Below are 16,671 nucleotides of genomic sequence, written 5' to 3'. Positions count from 1 at the left end.
TCAAAATGTGTGAGACTACCGTTTTATCCAACTTCTGCCTGGACCTCTGCCTGAAAACCTACTTTCCAAAAGCAAATGGCAAAAGTAGTACTTAGTGGCAGGTTTTTGTCTGAAATAAATGTTTTGCTTTTACCTAAGTAGCTTTTCCATCAGTCACTAAGTCTGGAGTTTGGCTTTGGTAGGTAGGGAGGGTTTTAATTTACTCTGAGTCTGGATAAAATCTAGAACTGAAGTTAAAGCAACTTTACTTACAATTGCAGTGTGTTCCTTTCTGAGTGAGGTTAGGCTCTAGAGCTATTTACTGAAGTTCCAAGACTAAAATGTCTATCTTTTATTTTATGTGGAAGTTCTTTTCTTGATATTACTATTGACTCTGATAATGCTATAAAGGGAAATAAAGTAGGTATTTTAAATAACCAACGAATGCATTACGTGTATTGTCATTCATTTCAAAATGTGTGACTTCCACAGAATTTGTTTTGTTTCAAATAAATGTTTTGATTCATTAATAAATGGGTTATTAATGAGAATCTTTGTGCATGAGTATGTAGTTAAATAAAAAGGCTATACAATACTGTATAGTAAACTTTTTGCACACCACAAAAAATGTTCAGTCTTATCTTAACTGTAAATTTACTGTAAGCTTGAGATTTTAATATTGATAATTCACTTGAGCTTAGCTCTACTTTTCATTACTGACACCCTCTAAGGCACAGACTTTATTGCTTTCCCGTAACACTATACAGTACAACAGTGTACTTCAGAAATTTGGAAGCATTTTTCCAAGATGTTTAAATTTGGAGACAGATCTATGATGATAAAATGTATTTAACTCCTGAACTAATGATTAAACATAATTTTACAAAGATAGCAAAAAGTGCTGCCTATCAAAAAACACTGACACTGAGTGAATTTCCGAGATTTTAAGGCTTGAGGAGATGCTATTTTGTGAGAGTGGGCAGAATATATTTGTAGGTTAATACATTACAAGATGTTGACGTGATATTAGATTCTTAAGTCAAGGTTTATGGCCCTAAGGAGCAGTGGAATTTGACAAACATTCACTATAAAACTATAAATACTTATAAATCCCTAAGCAGTTTAAAAAAGCAAATGCTGCACAATCAATGCTATCTTTTCTGTCTGCATACAGTTCAATTTCAATAAGAAAAGTTTATTTCCTTTCTCTGTAATACTAAAGGTTTTCTGCAAACAAGTTTCCTAGTACTCAGATCGCAGCAGATAAAAGACCTTTCACCCACATTTTAATCACTTGATAATTGAAGTATCAGGTACACTAGTGCTTTAAACAATCAGTTTTTTAAAAGAAATGCTCAGTAAAACACAGAGAAAGAATTAGAATGACTTCTAATTTCACAAAGGCTTACAGTCAAGAGTGTTAAAAGCAAGTGTACCTCAATTAAAGTCAATTATGATTTAGTGTGATAAGATAAATGAGAAGCAGGATAATAATTTGAATAGTATTTAAAGAGTAACCTCTTGATTAACACAGTTGTACTTTTATTTTTAGGTTTAGTATTGCTAACGGGATATGTCTGCTTTTAGTGACGTAAAATATCTAAAAATCAAGTAAAAAACAAACTATGATTAAACTTCCACCTAATGTAATTGAGTGAAATCCTAACTGCTAAGTAATCCTGCACTCCTGTGAAATGACTTTTACATGAAAGACAAAAACAGATACTGTCAGATGATAGATGATAAGTTATGAACCAACATTCCCATCAGTAGTATGATGACTGAGAAAATGAGCCTCCCCCTGGTGGAAGTAAATAATAGAAGATAGACTATGACTTTCTATTGATAGATCACAAGGTCCTGTCCAAATTTCCACACTACCATGAAATTCCTAGTAGGGGAGAAATCACAAGCAGTCCTTTATTGCAGCCTTATACTATTAATGTATCACAATAGTATTAGAATCCCTTAGTGGCATGAATGAAATTATTCAGCTTTTGAACATATTTCCTAAAATGAAAAATCATATCGACACCTGGGAGTAGTATAACAGCATGTCTTTTTTAACAGGGATTTTAAGGGATCTTGCCAATACAAAAAAAAAAAGACAAAGCAGAGGAAAAACAGCACAGAGGACCAGCACACACCCCTTCCTGGTCTGTCAGCAACCCATAAACTTCGAGTAGGGGTGAAAAGTTTGCAGTGAGAGGGGTGAAAATGAAGCCTTTCATCTCTCCTTTGACTTAGGTTCTGTACTTTTACTAGCGGAGCATCTAAGTTTACCCAATACGTAAAATTTCCCGAGGTTTGGGTACAATTAAAACAGCTGTAAGCATAATGCTCTCTAGAAAAGACTAGTCCAATATAAATACAGTAATAACAACATGAAAACAGTATACAAAAAAAGCATGCTACAGTTTTTCAAGACTAATTATATAAATTAATCCAACCAATCGTTCATATGCAGATCACTGTATCTTCTCCTCGGTCAAAAATAAATCAAATAAGATTTTAATCTTAAAGTAGTACTGAACTGAGCAGATCAATCTGGTGCTTTGACCTTTTTCTTAATTTTTCTCAATGAAACAAATGGCATATGTAGCCAAGAAAGCACTGTTGCCTCTGCGCAACTTGAATGAAGGAAAAAATGTATCAATTCCAAAAACGGATTTGAAAATTGCAAAGACATTTCTGCTAAACCAGAATGAATTAAACAAAAACAGAACGTGAAAAGAAAAAACAGGTCTCGCATTCACACCAGAAACTTCAATCAAACACAACATATTTGCTGAGAACTTTTGGGCCAGGAGAGGGGCAGAGCAGTCTTGAAACCCGGACGGCGTTCACAGAATTTTATTCTTCGGTCTCTGAGCCATCTGTCAGACAGGGACTGTTAGGTACGCCATCATCACAGCAGTCCTCAGCATCCGAGAATGATGATACATAGTGGAGTCCAGTCACTCTTTGGTATCCATGCAGACAGGATTCGGGAAATACAGACAGCTCCAGACAGTTATTCCCTGGCTGCTTAGTGGAAACATTCCACATCTCCACCAGGGGCGAGCACATGACACAGCCCATAATGACTGTTGGGGTTGGTGGTCAGCCGGTCAGTCCCAGAGCAAAACACTCCCGAGGCAGTGTTTCAAAAAACAGATTACCAGTTGAACTTTCACACTGATGAGGCCATTCCTCTTCTTGGTTAGCCACTGACTGTCTTTCCGGTTAAAGTAACAACCAAGGAATTGTCTCTTGTATTTCTTTTTTTGCCCACAGGAAAAGAGGGAGGTATTGGGCATAGAAGGGACACATTCATCTGGAATCCTCCTTTTTTTAGTTGCTTTCCCATGTGAGACTCAGCTAGAGGGCATCATTCTGTCAGCAGCAGAGCAAAACACAGCACTCTGCAATTTTCTTCACTCCTGCAGACAGCTGTCACACAGAACAGGCAGCTTCGGGAAAGGAGAAGGCATCTGTTCTTTTTTTGGATTGCTGTTGTTGCCGATTCGTTCATCAAGTGAATATCTCTGGGTATCTATTTGTTTTGTTTTTAATAACAAAAGCCTCTTCATAAGTAAAAGAGAAAGAGAGAAGCCTTTTGGATTCTCTGGTGAATCTTTATATTCTCCTATGCATTATCTCATTGAATGATCTACACATGGTCTTCAACTGATGGGAATCAATAAGCAGGTTTTTGTGCAAAACATGACATTGAATTATGTTTTCTATTTTATAAATTCGATTACTAGGCAGGAAATTCTGTTGTTGTTTTTTTTTTGTTCGGATAGATAAATAGGAGGAAAATCAAACTAGGTTAAGAACATTTCCGTTGTTTCATATATGACCTCATTTAGTCACTTAAATCTGCTGTTTAGGTTATGACATTTCATTTATTTAGTTACTTGCTGAAGTGTCTCAAATATGACACTTCCATGTAGGAAATGATGCTCTTTCACACCACCAGCCATTACCTGAAAATTCAGTTTTTAGTTCACAAAACTGTAGGTTTGTGTCTCAAAATGCAATGGTTACATATTTTCATTCCAAATATCCTTAAAAATTCAACCCTGTTATTTGTAACAGAGGATTCCACTTAATAAGGTCATTTTCTTCTTGAAATTCCCAGATTTCCTAGAGTTTTTATGTCTTAATTTTGTTATATGGAATGAATGTTGTTAGTTTCTAACTGAAAGAAAAGTCCGAATTGGACAAATACTCTTTTAGTCCAGGTCTTCTCAGAAGTAGCTTAAGCCCAAAACTGTAGGTAGGTCCTGAATTCTGTGTAGGATACACCCACCAGCAATATGCACGGAAGATCAAAGATACTGTGAGGAAGTCTTCATCCTTGAAAATTCAATCTTCGATCACTCCGACTCATCCAAACGTCGTTTTTCATTCGGACAGCAGTCTCATCCAAAATCTGCCATCATCTCTTTTCAGTCAGGTCAATTACATCTTAGCAGACCCTGCCAAGACAAATAACAAGATGACAGCAACATGAGAGGCATACCGCTCGCCACGGTCAGGTGACTGATATCATCTGGCATCCGTCAAGAAAGGGAGAGGCGACGTCATTCAGGTTTCTGTTACACTTAGAGCCGAAGCTTGTAAAACAAGACCTCAAACTGACAGCAGAGTTCAGAGAGCTTGCATTGTAGAGAACAGCAGAAGACATAATACGTTTCTACTGCTTATATACAGTATAGTCAGTAGGTTTAACTCTGACACGCTAATGTTCTTACACTATTAGGACCCACTACAGGGGCCAGTCAAGTCCCATCATGTTTAAGGTGATTATTTATTAACACCAATACTCAGGTGACACCACAAGATCTTCTCAGTTCCCATACTTCTTGGAAGGCCACGCAGAATCAAATCCCATTGCAGGGTTTCACTGTAATGCTACACCCTGTTCACAAAGCTCATGAATGGGCGTTCGGTTTCATTGACTACCTCTCAGGGAATGGAAAGCTGCACATTTTCCATTTCAAATTACTGCCTTTTTATCCTGAAAATTAAGCTCCAAGTGAGTGCGGCCGTTCAAAGTTTTGATTCATGAACCACCAGCTGTGCATGACATTCCTGCATTTCACAAGACTAGGTTATGGGGATTTAAAATGAAAACTACCGAGTCTGTTGCTCATGGTAGCTTATACAGTATATAGAAATCTTAGACAGGAAATTACTGCATACTGAATTTTTACATATTAAAGTTTTTGTTAACTTCCACCTTTTATCTGGAGTGCGGTTTTTGTATGCACTGTATATAGTGTATATGCACTGATACCTAACCGAATATTCCTTCTGCTTAATCCCCAAAGTCATATGCTACAGTGCTTTGCGTATAGTAGGAGGGGACTCATTTGATCCTCCTACACCCACCTGGGTGATGGGACCACCGCACTTCAACACAGGCGGTCAGGTCAGGATAGGTGGACAAATGTGAAATTACTTTAATTCAAATCAAGGGGGTAATTTATGTGACCTAAAATGAGCAAGGCTAAAGTGGTATTTAGCCAGGACACCAGCATTAGCAGCCCTGCTCTTACAAAAGAGAGTCAAAGCAAGCATTCATAACCACCACAAGCAGTCAAAACTTTTCATCGAATCAGAAAGGAAGGAGCTGTCTGTAGCACAGTGCTCGCTGTCAAAATACACCTGTGGTGGTTTGGAATTTCTGGCGCAGAGTGCCAATTATTTTTCCATTGGCCCCAAATCTACTGTACCTGATTCGGTAAAAGAGTTATTATTATGTAACCCTTTCCAGAGTTCAGAGTTCAGTTTATTGTCATGTGCACAAGTGCAATGAAATGCTTATACACCCAGGACAGTTGATTCAGATCCAAATAGGATATAAAAGAACAAGTAATAGGTTTATTCCATGCTGAAAAGAGAAGAAAGAAAACACAACGTTTCGGCCTTGGAGCCTTCTTCAGGTGTGAGGCTCTTCTCTTTTCAGCATGGAATAAACCTATTACTTGTTCCTTTACAGCCTACGCATGCTGATGCAGCTGCCCACCTGAACAAATAAGATATATCTGTGTTTAAATCAGCGGTTCTCGAACCAATGTCCACAAGCACTTGTCAGCCATAAATAATTGTTTGAAAAGACAGACTGGATACAGAAAGCCCACAATAGGAAACGGACAAAGACATACAGACGAGGAGCCACACGCAACACGGGTCCACTCTTCAGCGCCATGTTCCATTCAAATACTGACCACGTTCTTCCATCCATCCCTTTTCTAACGGGAATGATATTATGTTTTAACAGAGAAGCTGTTAGTCCATGCATCCATTTTCTAACTGCTTTACCCAATGCAGGGTCATGGGAGAGCCAGAGCATATCCCAACAAGCAACAAGCACAAGGCAGGGTACACCATGGACAGGACACCAGTCTCTCTCAGGGCATACACAGACACAGACACGCTCACACCAGTACTAATTTACAGAAGCCAATTAACTTGCCAGAAGGTGTTTGGGTTGTGGGAGGAAACTGGAGCATCCTGAGAAAACCCCTGGGAACATGGGGAGAACATCCACACAGATGGCACTCCAGGTCCAGAATCGAGCCCAGGGCTCCAGTTCTGCGAGGCAGAACCACTGCACCAGCATGCCACCCCCTAGACCTACTGCTTGTTCTTCTTTATTTATATTCTATTCAAAGCAATGCACGCGCCTTTATTCTTGTACTTAATGTTGCACTATTTAACTTATTGCATTTCTCTGATTTTAATGTTTCTGCTATACAGAACATGGTGTACGTATTGAAGTCCTGAAGTACTGGCAGGTTGATCAATAAAGATTCCAGTTCCAGTGCAAGAGAAGGAGTGCTAACTCCAGTGTGCTGTTCCACTCTGGTGAACCAGTTTCTAACTGCTCTGCCTGATCTGCTGGGCATTGGGCTGCTGCTCTTGGGCGGATGAGCATACTGAGTTAATAAACCAGAATGAATAACCTGTGAAAAATCTGACGCTGACTGTCTGGTAGAGATTTCATGAGAGAGATGCATGGGGGTTCACTAAACAATTCAAATACGACATAACTCTTCAGCTTCCCCAGGTTCACACATCACATTTTCTCCACTGCTCATTTCTGTTTGCATGCTACACATGGTCTCCCAGTGTTCCTCCTACACGAGCCTGTGCAAACTAATCTGCACAGGCAGCATGCAGGAGCAGGAGGCCTCTGCATCTAGTGCAGACCATATTGATTAAAAAACAAAATCCATGCAATTTGCAATTTAGATAAATACCAGAGTCTGGAGTTCAACAGGAATGAGACAATGTGTGACCCCACTCTTTCTTTTCCCATATGTCTGCCACTGTTCCATTGAGTCAGAATTCTCCCAGCACTAAAATCATCAAGCCCAAAGCTCAAAACTATTTATTACAATATACTCTCCAAGACGCTGTGGTAAGCATGCACTGAAAATAACGAGGAAGAGAAACTGGTAGATGAATCATGCTTTTATAGAGGATTCGTGCAGTGCAGTGCAGGTTTAAATTCCTCATTCTAATCAGAATCAATTGAATGCAGTGGATGGAGATGAACGAGATTTTTTGTTTGGAAATGTGAAAGTGCATGAGTCAGTCTATTTTTGGAAACAGTCCTCAAAACGTTACCTAAAACATTTTTAAGCCATCACATTTAGACACATACAATAAACAAACATTGCCTTCTTTATGAAATGCAGGTGATAGTTCATTATTTTTTAGGATTACCTACAGTCTGTCCTACTGCTGAAGCACAAAGAGAAAAACACATGACAAACCATAGCTGTTAACATGAACAAGCCTTAGAATAAAAGAAAATCTGTGACATTTTACTACAAACAAAACTGTGATTGTTTCGTATAAAGAGGTTATGATTTCAAAGTGGCCTTTAAGTTCAAACTTAAACCCATGCAAATTTATCAGACTGTAGCGTTGTGCATACTGTATATAGAATGAAAGTGTTTACACAAAAGTGGGTATGACTACCATCACAGTCATAATCCATGTACCATGAAACCTTTTGAGGAAAGCAAATCTAAACCTTCTGCACATAGTAAAAGTAAATTTGCAAAGCTGCAGTCACCATCTTTACAAACCAATTCTCGTTTTCACTTAAATCGGGACGCATTTTAAATCTATACTAATCAGTCTTTGTTGAATAAAGAATTTGGAATTATGAAAACAAAAATATTTGTTCAGCTTCCCCAGGTTTACATACTGCTTTTCCACTGATGAGCTGCTTGTTTCTGTCTTGAACAGTACTGTCAAAGTTTACTAGCTTCCCAGTGTGCTCAATTTTGATCAGAGTACAAGACATTTTCTACAACTGAATTTCTAGCCATTTAAAATTCTATAATGCCCTGTATGAATTGAGTTTACATGTTTTCTATGATTTCCTTGTTTCTTCTAGTAGTGGTGAAGTATCTCTTCTCCACTGGTGTCATGCTATTTCTCCTGAACTTTACAGTTATGAAAAACAAAGATAAACAGCTCTATACATATTGCCATAATTGATTCATTCTTACAGCAAAACCTTCACAAGCCCAGAGTTAAACTTTACACCCTTATTTGACAACATTCTAACATGCTTGCATTCAGGTATTAAAATGTTCATGGAAGTATTGAAAAACAAAAGAAGAAAAGAAGGGATTGCAACTCAGAAAAATCTAATATCAACAAGCAATTGAGAAAATAATTACACCCACCTGTTCTTTTATTGATGAAAATAATTAATGTGATAACGGAGAAAGTCAGATCTGTATCTCTCTGCAGTGAAAACACCCCTCTTCTCTCTCCAACAAAAGAGAAGCCTTTCTTCTGCTCTGCCGCTCTCTTGCAATGTTATCAGCCTTTGAAAATGTTCCTGAGGGAGAAACAGTGGGGTTACAGCCCCTGTGACATCATTGTTATCTGCCAGTTCTGCCTTCTGTTACACATGATTCCTTAAGAGAGACATTTCCATTTGCTAAACCCAGCAAATATGTCAGAATACCAATTTACTGCCTTCCCTGTAAATTAACGGAGTCTGCAGCCTGGAGGTGATTTGTGCTATTTAGAGACCATTTCTACCTGTGTGAAGCCATTTAGTTCCACATGCTGCTGACGTTTTTTTAAAAAAAATTCTCTCAAAACAAAAATCAAGCTGGACATAATAAAGACTAAATGTATTCAGTTTCTCCACGGGTAACACATAGCTTTATTTTTTTCTCTCAGGCTTCACATTATCATCAATATGATACATCCTTTCAAATATATAAGTTTAACATAATGGATTAAAATAGTCAATGAAAACATTTCAGTCCCATAATATATAAATAGAGCTGATACAGCAGTATTTTGCAAATATTATTCAAAATGTTCTCATTTAATCAATCCCAGTTAGATAACTACTATATTTTCATTGTGATTTCAAAAGAAGAATTGCAGTTGCACCAGGAGCAGAGACTGCAAAGCAACACTAAGGCAGAGCAGATTCTTCTCAGTACAGTTCATCCAGCCACAACATGTGCTCAAACTAGGTAAATTAGTGTCTCCTCTTTTCATGTTGCCACGAAAGGTCTGCTACATGCTCCAGATTTGAGAGGTCAGCCTCGAATGGTAGCCTTGTAGACAGTGTATCTTGATGACGCTAGGGTTTTCTAAAATATATACATTTTAGATTTAGACCTTAGTCTCTGTCAGTCAGTGTTCTGTCAGAGTACTTTTGTGATCTACTGAGAGAGGAACTGATCAGGGAAGATGAGTCATGAAGTATCAGGGCTGGATAGGTAGGTTGGAATCTCTTAATTGCCCCGTTGTGACTGTGTTTGGCCCATGTGAAGATCTGGCAACCTGTCAAGGATAGTTTTACCTGACGTCCTATGTTTCTGGAATAATTATAAAACCAGGAAGAAGCAGTGCGTGGGATCCATCCATCAGCAGAACAGGTGGAACAGAGATGCACAAAGTGAAGTAAGGATGAACTTGACAATCCCTCATTCAAATGCAGGTATTACATCTTGACCTTAGTCTTTATCACAGGGGTTGTATCTAAACGTTTTTTTTCATTTCTAAACAGATATAAATTTAGCCATTTCCAAAAGAGCTCATTCTATCTGCACACCTTGGTTTAGTTGTACAAAAAGTAGAGACCGGCTTTAATGAAACCTATTGTATGCATTGGTATACAGTACTAAAAATACGAGTTTATTCTTTGCAGGAATTCAGTGCCTGGGGAATATGTTAGGCTTTCAGATTGGCAATATTAGATTTCCTATGACATTTAGCTCTAGAGTAAAAAGATTACTGGACATATGAAACACTTTTCCCACAGGTTTTATGTTCATAGGTTGACACACAAAAAACCTGCTTCATGTTAACAACCATTTCAAGCACATTAACCTGGGCTGACTTTAAAATAGTCACAGGCAATTTTGAATCAGGACCCATCATTGTCTCATAGTGTTCAGAGCTAAAGAGATTCTGTTTTTTTTTCACCTGTCAATGTGCTGTAGTCATTCCTTTAAATCTTGGAATATGTTTCAATTTGGATACCAAATCTGTCTGACAGTGTTCTGGGAAGTTTGGGGGAATGGGTATCTCTTTGTATGCAAGTCAGATTCAGATGGGAAGGCCACATGGTTTACAGATTTTACCACTGGTTTGACTCCAACAGTCAGTGGTGGTGGTGGAGGGGAATCCCCATTACTTGTAAGCAATTATTATTATTAACAATAATAATAATAATAATAATTTCTGGGAAACACTGTGACATAAGTGATTTGGTGGCTCACTCCTGAGAGTCTGCCATTTGCCGTTTAAGAGTAAGTCTTTAAACAGGAGCTGTATAAAAAAAAACAGACATAGCAACTCATCAACTAATAAATTAAAATCTATTACTGTTGTTACTTATTCAAAGACCTCTAACGTGATACCTTAGCAAAACCTACCTTTTTCCAACATTATGTTGGCTAACCACTAGAATCCTATTGCTATACAGATGATCATGTTCTTTTTAAATTATTTTATAAAGTGCTTTTTTTCTAGTATTTTTCCAAAACGATTATACCGTGTGTGCCATCGCTTACTAGACTTACTTATGTTTGGGTGGAATCCATGCTGTGCTTCACACAGATTATCAGGCGCTGCATCTTTTTCACGTAACCGATTAGTTCGTTGGAAAACTTTAAACTTTATTTTATTTTTAAAAAGTGCAAACGTACCTTATAGTGTTTTCCAAGAGTCAATACTGGATTTACAAAAATTGTACACAACCGTATTTCTCAAGAACTTAACCGAAAACTCGAATTGCCGTGAGCCCCCCCCAAAAAAAACCCTCAAAAATGACCATTCGTTCTTTTCCATATTGGAAAACCAAAATTTTACTGCATATTCCCATTTTGTGAGGGCATAAAGTGGCATCATGGAAAAGTACTGCAGAAGCAGGCATCATAATGAGGAAAGTAAGACGAGCTCTCTTTAAATTAACTGATATGATTCATCCATAAGGATCTTGCGTCAAGGAATTCATGGAGATGAACACAGCTGCGCCTTATTCTGCCGCGTAATGGGGTCAGTGCCCAGTGTCGAACAAAATCAATGTGGCTCTGAGATTGCTCAAGATTATGTATTGATTTTTACCGCCCCCTGTGCAACGCTCCTTTGAAACTGATGCTCTGAAAACGAAAGAAAATATGCAAAATGAATTTCGATTAATCTAATTCTGAGAGCTGAATGGAACTGTCAGGAATGATCAGTGACAATGTCTAAAAATCGGTCTTGGCATTTTAAAAGCGCACTTGCCAATATTGAGGACCCTCTATTTCCTTTTAGGCTACTCATTAAGGAAACAAAAGATTAAAACACCGGTTGTATTATTCTCACTCCATTACTGAACTCAACCATTTCCTTACATACGTTCACACAATTGCATCATTATTTTCATTTCATACTTATTTATACATTTATCTAAATGACCTTATTAAAACAGTCGCTTTGTAACACTATTACCACGTTCGATATCTTAACATGTTGTGATAGTCCTGTTTTTACATTCAAAAACATTACATTACTGTACACTGTAATGTACACTGGAGTAGAGATTGTGTTGTAATTGAGCTCTATTACCATTGCCATTTTATTTCATACATTGGGGAGGAATGCTGTATCAATTTTTTCCCATTATAGTTCGATTGAAATTTAAAGAGTTTAGTATCAAGCTTTGACCTATTGTTACACAGTCAATGCAGTCACTTCTTGGGATTAATGGCTATAGATCATCTCAGAATAATCTCATAATTTAACTGCGAACAAACGACAATTCTAATTCTGTACTGAAGGACTATTGAAGTGAACAGAGTAGTATCACTGTTTAGCTCCTCTTGGAAGATTTGTTAATCCGATAAATCATTGTCTTTTTCTGTTAACAATATAGAAACTATAATTCGTTGATCGTGAAATAATACGTAATTTGTATTTAAATTGATAAATAGAATTTAATCAGCAATGCATTACAGTGGTAAGTGCACAGTTACTTCTAATATGTATTCTGATCATTCTTATTATGCCTATAGTATTCATTAACAAGATTTAGACACCTTTCCCATTTCTTCTGAGATCAGCGGTCCATTCCTTGGTAATAATGTTTAATATAATTTACACTGTTCGATGAAACCGCAGCCCAGATGTGTTTTCTGGCGTTAAATCTGACTACTTTCAAGAAACGGCTGAATGAGAATCTTGGGTCCGATATAAAAGATTATTGATGTCGTGCGCAATTACAACATATTCACAAATAATGGGGTAAAACACGAAATAATCCGTAACTTCAGGGAAATAGCATTTTAATTATTAACACAGCATTTAAGAACCAGTGGAAGGCGTTATACTTGACAGTTACTTAGGAATTCAGTAGGAGAAAACCGTTTTGACGCGTTTTTTTTTCAGGGCGGCTTTGTAATAAAAGTACGCAATAAAGTAAAAATACTAGGTACTGACACTTATTTTGTATTTTGCTTATATCGACACCCAGTTCGAATTTCAAATGAGCACAGATTCGGTTGAAATGGCAGCCATAATTTACAGTAAGAAAACTAAGAAACAATGCCTTTGAAAATTCTGGTTATTCCTTCAACGTACTGTAGCTTGAAAAGCCACACAGAAGTGTCTCTGCTTCAATCCTGGGCTCTGGCGTAGGTGAACTGGGGGGAAAAAAGCTGTTTTTTTTTAATTCCTCCGTAGTAATTGATACAATATATTGTTTCAACTGGCTTCCGTTTAAAAATAAAGGAAACAATTGGTGAATATTTTAATTGAAACAAAGAAATCGAGAATTGTTGCTATACTTCAGAAAAAAACAGTCAACTAGTTACACTACATACTAAGAATCATTTTAATATTTAAAAAAATAAAAGTTCATTGACATTTTCTCTCACTTGTTACAATTATTTTTCTTTAAGCATTACGTTTATTAGGCACTAGTGCAGTTATGCACTGATATTTATTAATTAATAAGGGGGTATGAATATGTATAATATATACTGTATATATTTGTAAATAGTAGACATATCCAATTAGTAAAGGGGCACTCTGGCCTGCTGACTTCAGGTGCATACTGTAGATATGGGTCTTCATGCATTGTACCTTGCTATGGATCACCTTGAATGTTAATTCTAGAAACCTCTCCATCTGTATTTTTTAAATGTTTTCAAAGTCACTGCAGAATACTGTGGCCAGCACTTTTATGTCAAAGAGCACAGCCTCTCTCAATTTTTGTTGCCAGCATTACTGAATTAGACAACTTCTTTTTTTGACTTGCTGAATTCCAGCTCTCATTAATTCTTGTCTTCACACTACATTGCTTTACCATGACTCCTCATTTCCTTAAAGGTGATTCCCACTTATGTTCAGCTCGGCAAACCACGTACTCTTAACAGAAGTAAAAATGTTTGGCTAGAGCAGACCGTTGGGTTATACATTGTGGTCATTGGCCCATTCCTCAAGTGTTTCATTGTGAAGGAGACAGAACTGTTGTTTCTTATGTGCAGTATATTCCAGAACGATGAAAAGGTCAGCACTGATCATTTCAAACTTTTCATCTGATGACTCTTGCGGAATTAATTCCACAGCTTGTTTCTTACATAAGTCACAGATGACCTACTCTATCAGCCTGAAATACAAGGGCGACCGATGATTACACCGCTGCCAGAAACCAGAGCGCGATTTTCCAGTTCATTCAGTCTCTTTGTAAAGGTCAGTAATTGCCGTCTGTCGCTCATCGTTATTAGGGAACCCTTCAAGCCTGACACATTTTTCACGGCTGAAAAAATGCAGTTTTATTGCTGGCATGGATAACTGGTGAAATAAGACCTCTAACATCTTGCTTCAAAAGTGAATGGCCCCAGTAATTCTTTCTAGAACTAGTGAGCAAAGTTACTGCTATTCATTGTGTTCCATGGGTGGGACTTCAGAAAAGAAACGGATGTGATGTCTAGCAAATAGCAGAGGGAGTTGAAATTCAAAAAGACAAGTACATTACAACAGGTTCCTGGGAAAGTGCTCTGCTTGTATCACATACAAATTGGACAAAATGAAAACATGTTATGGGCTTGCTTTGAATAGAAAGTAATTCAAGATAGCTAGGGAATTGGATACAAAATAGCTGTACAGAGTTCTTACATTTTGTTGTTTAATATAATCTGATGTTTGCATGAAGCTCACTCCTCATAATTTTCTATCCTTTATTTCATTCTGTTGATGTATGTTTTTTCCACGTTTGATGTTGTTTTGCACATTACCTGTTACCTGTTGTTGTTTTGCACACTGCCTGTTGTCTGTCTTTCTTTTCTTATACAATTGTATTGTCATTTTTCGCACTACTTATCGTCTGAGAGCTAGCTAAACAGCATTTCGTTAAACCATATACCTGTATATGAGTAGAATGACAATAAACTTGAACCTGAACTTGAAGAATTCAGATAATGTTGTCTGTTAAAGTAAGGGAATGCTCTATTGAAAGTGCAACCCTGCTATTCCCAGGTCTCTACACAACAGTAATAATTCTACAGTATGTCATACCTACAGTTGTCATACCAACTCATTGCTAATTCCCTAACCCTAATTCAATCATTATCAATCAGTAACCATGACAACATGATGTGGAAGGCAATCAGTTCCTCCCATCAGACTTATTCCGGATTTTAAGACCCACATTCTCATCTCCTTGTGCTTAGCCTTATTTTTCTCTTCTAGTCCAAGCGTTCTCCACTCACTTACCTGTTCATGCTCCAACTGTGCTTGCTTTCTCACTGTGCTCCTGGATTGCCTCTGTACTGCGATGGACTTCTCTGGCTTTGACACTGGACTGCCGTCTCTACTCCACTTCATACTTTCCCCTGGGACTTTATAGACCTTTGACTTACGCTTGTCCCCGGTTACAATTATATTGCGTTTTGGATTGTGCGCTCGAACCTAAATCCGGTCTCCTGCCTCACACCACTTCGCCATCCCTGTAAGTACAGCAGTATTACAATCTAGCCTTTATATAACAATTTTCATCCTAGCGGAACCCACAGAGTCAGCTTTTGCATCTATAGAAGGGGACATGTTTATCTGCTGCTGCACTGTGCCACTTACTGTACCTGTGTAACAGGAGGAGCTATCATGCGGCAACAGCCCCACTATAAATCAGGTCAGCTGGAGAAGTGAGAAAACATAGCAAGACTTCACCCATTTAATCAAGGAACACATCTGGGGAGGTCAGCCTGTGCCCACCCACTGATCCACCAACACAACTTACAGCAGCAACCTGTCTGTCCTTACAGGTCTCTCATTCCAGTACTGACAAGGCCCAGCCTTCTTTAGCTTCTGAGATCCTACAAAATAAGGCTATAAGGTACTGCTGCTGTCAACAGAGTGCAGAAGGAACAGAAAGAGCTTCCTCATTCTGACGTCCTGCACAGTTCAGCTGGAAGCAAGCAACATCTGTGAGTATATTCCCAATGTGTCTACAGTGCTCATTATCTGTCAATGGCATGCACAGCTCTCAATGAACACTCAACGGGCCACGTTTCTCTTATGTGGGATATGAATGCACAATAAATACCAAGGTATTTCATTTTAGTTCATCTAACACCAGCTATGCTTTAAACCTGGCCACCAAAGAAAATGGTGAGGGACAGCATAAAATATAAAAAGCAAGCATGCAGAGTTTGTGCATTGTTGATTAATTTTTACTGATTTTGTGTACTTAAGTACAGGGCAGCACTGCAGGGAGCCCTAATGTACAATTCTGCCCGAACAGAACACATTACAGTTACATGTAGACACTTTATTAACATTGTGTTTTAAAGTAGAAATGGAATTCACTTGTTTCTTTTTAAACACATCTGGTTTGATCTGAGCTTATCAGTCATTAACAGTTCATGAAGAATTTACATTAATGAAAAACAAGACAACTTTGACAATAGGTTCAAATTTCCCTTTTATGCACAATAAATGACATTTAGTAAGTCTTCTGTTACACCAATCATCAAAAATCATAAGATATTTTTACGACGTTCCCACAAGTCAATTCTAATGTAAGCGTTTTACAGTATGTGTAGATCTGGATATGTTCTTGGGGTGCTCTTTGTACACAGTTGGGGATTAAGAGCTTACTATGACAATGTACATTTACAAGACACGCACTCTATGAAGGACCTCCTCAAGTTTAATATC

The 16,671-nt window shown here is 37.8% G+C and overlaps 1 long non-coding RNA gene across 1 annotated transcript; it reads right to left on the bottom strand.

Moving 5' to 3' along the window:
- Positions 1-4,074: 4,074 nt before the first annotated feature.
- Positions 4,075-15,528, bottom strand: LOC107079863 (uncharacterized). Its single transcript, XR_001480771.2, has 3 exons — positions 15,229-15,528; positions 8,682-8,839; positions 4,075-4,445 (listed from the first exon to the last, which is right to left on the bottom strand). It is a non-coding gene; the product is annotated as an uncharacterized lncRNA (long non-coding RNA).
- Between the last annotated feature and the right edge of the window lie 1,143 nt (positions 15,529-16,671).

The sequence above is a fragment of the Lepisosteus oculatus genome, chromosome 24, assembly GCF_040954835.1.
Source record: "Lepisosteus oculatus isolate fLepOcu1 chromosome 24, fLepOcu1.hap2, whole genome shotgun sequence".
NCBI classification, from domain to species: domain Eukaryota; kingdom Metazoa; phylum Chordata; class Actinopteri; order Semionotiformes; family Lepisosteidae; genus Lepisosteus; species Lepisosteus oculatus.
The sequence above is the reverse complement of the archived record's forward strand: the minus strand, read 5'-3'. Positions and strand labels throughout refer to the sequence as shown.